Source organism: Eleutherodactylus coqui, unplaced genomic scaffold (assembly GCF_035609145.1).
Source record: "Eleutherodactylus coqui strain aEleCoq1 unplaced genomic scaffold, aEleCoq1.hap1 HAP1_SCAFFOLD_307, whole genome shotgun sequence".
NCBI classification, from domain to species: Eukaryota; Metazoa; Chordata; class Amphibia; order Anura; family Eleutherodactylidae; genus Eleutherodactylus; species Eleutherodactylus coqui.
This window is the reverse complement of record NW_027102195.1, coordinates 137,501-144,319: the sequence shown is the minus strand read 5'-3', so window position 1 is coordinate 144,319 and position 6,819 is coordinate 137,501.

Sequence of the window (6,819 nt, the reverse complement as noted above, 5' to 3'; positions counted from 1 at the left end):
GCGTCTGCGGAGGGCCCCCTGAGTGCACCTGCCAGTGGTGGCTCAACACCCTGGCTGAGCCTCCGATGTGCCCGGGCAGGACCCCAGGAGGCCGGGCACAGAACGCCGGCTGCCCCCCTTGCCGTTTGACGAAGCTTGCGCGGTCAGAAAAGTTTCAAAGTCCCAACGGGGAGAGAGCGTTGACGGCGAGGGGGCGCTGGCTGCTCCAGGGGCCGGGAGGGAGGCCCTGGAGGTGGGCCTGGGGGTGTGGAGGGGCCCCCTGAGAGCACCAACCAGCAGTTGCTCAAGACCCTGCCTGAGCCTCCGGTGTGGCAGGGCAGGACACCCATTGGCGGGGAACAGCAGGTGGCAGCCCCTACTGAAGTCCTTGGCAGCTGGCAGAGATGAGTCTTTGAGAAAAAACGACAAAGTCCAAATGCTCCAGGCGCCGGCCAGGGTGGCGGACCCGGCTGGCCGGGCCGACGGGAGCTGTGGCGGCTGGGGAAGAGCCGAGTATCGATGCATGTCCTGAGAACCGGGAAGGGGGCAAACCAGTAGCTCAAGGCCGAGCTGGAGTTCCAGGAGGTCGGCCTGACTCTGGAGGTTTTCCCCCTGGCTTTTCCCCATAGGCCAAAATGGGGGATGTCAAAAAAGCACCCCCGGCAGATGTATGCAGAGGGGCTGGATGGTGACGGGGAGCGGGCTGTTGGCAGCAGTGTGCTGGCTGCAGTGGGCCCCCGAGGTGCACCTACCAGCAGTTGCTCAAGACCACACCTGAGCCTCCGGTGTTGCAGGTCAGGACACCCATTGGCGGGGAACAGCAGGTGGCAGCCCCTGCTGAAGTCGTTGGCAGAGATGAGTCTTTGAGAAAAAAACGACAAAGTCCAAACGCTCCAGGCGCCGGTCCGGGGGGCGGACCCGGCTGGCCGGGCCGAGGGGAGCTGCGGCGGCTGGGGAAGAGCCGAGTGTCGATGCATGTCCTGAGAACCTGGAAGGGGGCAAACCAGTAGCTCCAGGCCGAGCTGGGGTTCCAGGAGGTCGGCATGACTCTGGAGTTTCCCCCCTTGGCTTTTCCCCATAGGCCAAAACGGGGGAAGTCAAAAAAGCACCCCCAGCAGATGTATGCAGATGGGCTGGCTGGTGATGGAGAGCGGGCTGTTGGCAGCCGTGTGCTGGCTGCAGAGGGCCCCCGAGGTGCTGCACCTACCAGTAGTTGCTCAAGACCCCGACTGACCCTCCGGTGTTGCAGGGCAGGACACCCAGGAGGCGGGGAACAGCCGTGGCAGCCCCTGCTGAATCCCACGGCAGTTGGCAGAGATGAGTCTTTGAGGAAAAATGACAAAGTGCAAACGCTCCAGGCGCCGGCCAGGGGGGCGTACCCGGCTGGCCGGGCCGGCGGGAGCTGCGGCTGCCGGGGCTGAGCCGAGTACCCATGCATGTCGTGAGAACCGGTATGAGGGTAAACCTGGTCGCTCGGGGCCGAGCCACGGTTCCGGGAAGGCGGAAGGAGCGGGCCTGTTTGCCCTGATAGCGCCGACGGCGGTAAATTAAGGCCTCGCAAAACGTCAGGACGAACACCTTTTTTGCATATAAGGGAACGAGCGGTGTGCGGCCTTTGACAAAGTGACTATTTCTCAATGTGCTGAGAAGGGAGTGGGGACCGCTCAAAGTCAAAGCACCGCGTCCGCCCCTCTGCCACCTCCCTGGGAGCAGAGTCATCGAGCGCGAGTGTCCCCACTCCGCCTGTCCAGGCCGCGGGGCCGACAGGCTGGCTGGCTGCCCGGGCAGACCCCGCTCTCACCGAGCGGCCGGGCCCAACGTTCAAGAGGTGTACGAAGCCACCTTGGGGGGCTGCGGAGGCCCCCCTGAGAGGGCTGATAACCCCGTCCTAGCTGCCTGCGCGGGCAGGCGGGACCCCCAAGAGGCCGGGCACAGCCCGAGGCAGCCCCTGCTGAAGTCCACGGCAGTTGGCAGAGACGAGTCTTGGAGGAAAAATGACAAAGTCCAGACGCTCCAGGCGCTGGCCAGGGGTGCGGACCCGGCTGGCCGGGCCGGCGGGAGCTGCGGCTGCCGGGGCTGAACCGAGTGTCGGCGCATGTCGTGAGAACCGGTATGAGGGTAATAATGGTCGCTCCAGGCCGAGGCACAGTTCCAGGAGGGCGGAAGGAGCGGGCCTGTTTCCCCTGATAGCCCCGACGGCGGTAAATTAAGGCCTCGCAAAACGTCAGGACGAACACCTTTTTTGCATATAAGGGAACGAGCGGTGTGCCGTCTTTGACAAAGTGACAGTATTTCTCAGAGTGCTGAGGAGTGGGGACCGCTGAAAGTCAAAGCACCGCGGCCGCCCCTCTGCCACCTCCCTGGGAGCAGAGTCATCGAGCGCAAGAGTCCCCACTCCGCCTGTGCAGGCCGCGGGGCCGACAGGCTGGCTGGCTGGCTGGCTGGCTGGCTGGCTGCCCGGGCGACCCCCCTCCGAGATGCCGGGCTGAGGCGTAGGCAGCCGCCTCCATCACCACCACCCAAGGCGAGAGAGTGGGTCAACGGGAGAGCCGTCGCGGGCGGGGGACCCTCGCCGTGCCCATGTCCGGGGAAGGACCACAAGGGCCCTGCTCCCCGGCGCCCCGGCGAGCGGGTTCACCCTCGGCGCGTACGGCTCTCGAGGATGGGGAAGGGACGCGCGGAGGCGTCCCTTCCGTCCCCAGCGGAAGAAGGCGAGCGGCTCTGCGTGTCGGGACACCCCGCGGAGCCCCCTGCGGGGGGAGTGCTCCGGGGGAGAAGCGTGGCGCAGGGGGTGCAGCCCTTTCCCGGGCGTCGTGCGTCGGTGGGGCCGACGCCGAGAGAGAACGATCCGAGCTCTCCCGCCTCAGGGCGGCCGAGAGCGGGGCACGGGCCCCACGTTTGGTGACGGTTTTCCCGAAAGCGAAGGACCCCCCGCCTGTCCCCTCGGGCTCCGGCCGAGGCGGGGGCGGTCCAGGGCGGCGGGGATAGGGAACGGCGGCCCGCGGACGACGCGCTTTATCCCCAGAAGGAGCGAGGCATGAGGGGGTGTTCCACCCCCGCCGGCCGGTCTCGCTCCTTCTCCGGGCTACCCCTCGGCGGAGTAAAGACCCCCGGGTCAACGCTCCCGCGTCCGGGCGCCGGCGCGCGTCCCCTTCCCGCGGGGGGTGGATCCCTTCCACCCCCGGCCGTCCGAGGCCCGTGCGCCTCGGGCGGCCTCCCTTCCGAGAGAGGGAGAGAGAGACGGAGGACGGTGGTCCGCGACGGCGCGAGGCGTCCGTGTTGTGTTCCCCACGGCGGCTACCCGGTCGATCCCGCCCGCCGGTAGCCTTGGCTTGCCCCCGCTCCGCCTGTCCAGGCCGCGGGGCCGACGGGCTGTCTGCCCGGGTAGACCCCGCTCTCAGCGAGCGGCCGGGCGGCCACGTTCAAGAGGTGTACGAAGCCACCTCGGGGTGGAGCCCTTCCACCCCCGGCCGTCCGAGGCCCGTGCGCCTCGGGCGGCCTCCCTTCCGAGAGAGGGAGAGAGACGGAGGACGGTGGTCCGCGACGGCGCGAGGCGTCCAAGTTGTGTTCCCCACGGCGGCTACCCGGTCGATCCCGCCCGCCGGTAGCCTTGGCTTGTCCCCACTCCGCCTGTCCAGGCCGCGGGGCCAACAGGCTGTCCGCCCGGGTAGACCCCGCTCTCCGAGCGGCCGGGCGCCACGTTCAAGAGGTGTACGAAGCCACCTTGGGGGGGGCTGCGGTGCCCCCCGCCCTGAGAGTGCCTCCCAGGCCGAGGGAGCCCGGCGGTCGAGTGTCGTAGGAAAGCGCGTGCCACGGCTGTGTCGGTCACAGGGGCCAGAGGTAGTTTGGGCAACGGCTTAGATCCGTATGAAGCTCATCCTTTCCGGCCTGTTCTGGCGGCGGCTAGGCGCGCGCGAATGGCACGACGCCCCTGGTTCCAGCGAGGCGACGGCGCCCCGCACCCCACTCTCTGGGCCGAGCAGAGCCCCCGAGCGCAAGGTTCCCCGCTCCGCCTGTCCAGGCCGCGGGGCCAGCAGGCTGTCTGCCCGGGTAGACCCCGCTCTCCGAGCGGCCGGGCCCCAACGTTCAAGAGGTGTACGAAGCCACCTTGAGGTGGAGCCCTTCCACCCCTGGCCGTCCGAGGCCCGCCGGTAGCCTTGGCTTGTCCCCACTCCGCCTGTCCAGGCCGCGGGGCCGACAGGCTGTCTGCCCGGGTAGACCCCGCTCTCCGAGCGGCCGGGCCCCAACGTTCAAGAGGTGTACGAAGCCACCTTGAGGTGGAGCCCTTCCACCCCTGGCCGTCCGAGGCCCGCCGGTAGCCTTGGCTTGTCCCCACTCCGCCTGTCCAGGCCGCGGGGCCGACAGGCTGTCTGCCCGGGTAGACCCCGCTCTCCGAGCGGCCGGGCCCCAACGTTCAAGAGGTGTACGAAGCCACCTTGGGGGGCTGCGGTGCCCCCCGCCCCGAGAGTGCCTCCCAGGCCGAGGGGAGCCAGGTGGTCGAGTGTCGTAGGAAAGCGCGTGCGCGGCTGTGACGGTCACACGGGCCAGAGTTAGCTTGGGCAACGGCTTAGATCCGTATGCAGCTCAACCTTCCCGGCCTGTTCTGGCGGCGGCTAGGCGCGCGCGAACGTCACGACGCCCCAGGTTCCAGCGAGGCGACGGCGCCCCGCACCCCGCTCTCCGGGCCGTGCAGAGCGGCCGCTCTCGCTCCTTGGAGCAGAGCCCCCGAGCGCAAGAGTCCCCGCTCCGCCTGTCCAGGCCGCGGGGCCGACAGCCTGTCTGCCCGGGTCGACCCCGCTCTCCGAGCGGCCGGGCCCCAACGTTCAAGAGGTGTACGAAGCCACCTTAAGGGGGCTGCGGTGCCCCCCGCCCCGAGAGTGCCTCCCAGGCCGAGGGGAGCCTGGCGGTCGAGTATCGTAGGAAAGCGCGTGCGCGGCTGTGTCGGTCACACGGGCCAGAGTTAGTTTGGGCAACGGCTTAGATCCGTATGCAGCTCAACCTTTCCGGCCTGTTCTGGCGGCGGCTAGGCGTGCGCGCACGGCACGACGCCCCTGGCTCCAGCGATGCGACGGCGCCCCGCACCCCACTCTCCGGGCCGAGCAGAGTGGCCGCTCTCGCTCCTTGGAGCAGAGCCCCCGAGCGCAAGTGTCCCCGCTCCGCCTGTCCAGGCCGCGGGGCCGACGGGCTGTCTGCCCGGGTAGACCCCGCTCTCCGAGCGGCCGGGCCCCAACGTTCAAGAGGTGTACGAAGCCACCTCGGGGGGCTGCGGTGCCCCCCGCCCCGAGAGTGCCTCCCAGGCCGAGGGGAGCCAGGCGGTCGAGTGTCGTAGGAAAGCGCGTGCGCGGCTGTGTCGGTCACACGAGCCAGAGTTAGTTTGGGCAACGGCTTAGATCCGTATGCAGCTCAACCTTTCCGGCCTGTCCTGGCGGCGGCTAGGCGCGTGCGAACGTCACAACGCCCCTGGTTCCAGCGAGGCGACGGCGCCCCGCACCCAACTCTCCGGGCCGAGCAGAGCCCCCGAGCGCAAGAGTACCCGCTCCGCCTGCCCAGGCCGCGGGGCCGACAGGCTGTCTGCCCGGGTAGACCCAGCTCTCCGAGCGGCCGGGCGCCACGTTCAAGAGGTGTACGAAGCCACCTAAAGGGGGCTGCGGTGGCCCCCTGCCCCGAGAGTGCCTCCCAGGCCGAGGGAGCCCGGCGGTCGAGTGTCGTAGGAAAGCGCGCGCGCGGCTGTGTCACACGGGCCAGAGTTAGTTTGGGCAACGGCTTAGATCCGTATGCAGCTCAACCTTTCCGGCCTGTTCTGGCGGCGGCTAGGCGCGCGCGAACGTCACGACGCCCCTGGTTCCAGCGAGGCGACGGCGCCCCGCACCCCGCTCTCCGGGCCGTGCAGAGCGGCCGCTCTCGCTCCTTGGAGCAGAGCCCCCGAGCGCAAGAGTCCCCGCTCCGCCTGTCCAGGCCGCGGGGCCGACAGGCTGTCTGCCCGGGTAGACCCCGCTCTCCGAGCGGCCGGGCCCCAACGTTCAAGAGGTGTACGAAGCCACCTTAAGGGGGCTGCGGTGGCCCCCTGCCCCGAGAGTGCCTCCCAGGCCGAGGGAGCCCGGCGGTCGAGTGTCGTAGGAAAGCGCGCGCGCGGCTGTGTCACACGGGCCAGAGTTAGTTTGGGCAACGGCTTAGATCCGTATGCAGCTCAACCTTTCCGGCCTGTCCTGGCGGCGGCTAGGCGCGTGCGAACGTCACAACGCCCCTGGTTCCAGCGAGGCGACGGCGCCCCGCACCCAACTCTCCGGGCCGAGCAGAGCCCCCGAGCGCAAGAGTACCCGCTCCGCCTGCCCAGGCCGCGGGGCCGACAGGCTGTCTGCCCGGGTAGACCCCGCTCTCCGAGCGGCCGGGCCCCAACATTCAAGAGGTGTACGAAGCCACCTTGGGGGGCTGCGGAGGCCCCCCCCTGAGAGCGCCTCACAGGCTTTGCTGATAACCCTGTCCTAGCTGCCTGCGCGGGCAGGCGGGACCCCCAGGAGGCCGCGCACAGCCCGCGGCAGCCGCCGCTGAAGTCCACAGCAGTTGGCAGAGAGGAGTCTTGGAGAAAAAAAACGACAAAGTGCAAACGCTCCAGGCGCCGACCAGGGGTGCGTACCCGGCTGGCCGGGCCGGCGGGAGCTGCGGCTGCTGGAGTTGCACCGAGTGTCGATGCATGTCGTGAGAACCGGTATGAGGTTGAACCTGGGCCCTCGGGGCCGAGGCGCGGTTCCAGGGAGACGGAAGGAGCGGGCGTGTTTCCCCTGATAGCGCCGACGACGGTAAAATAAGGCCTCGCAAAACGTCAGGACGAACACCTTTTTT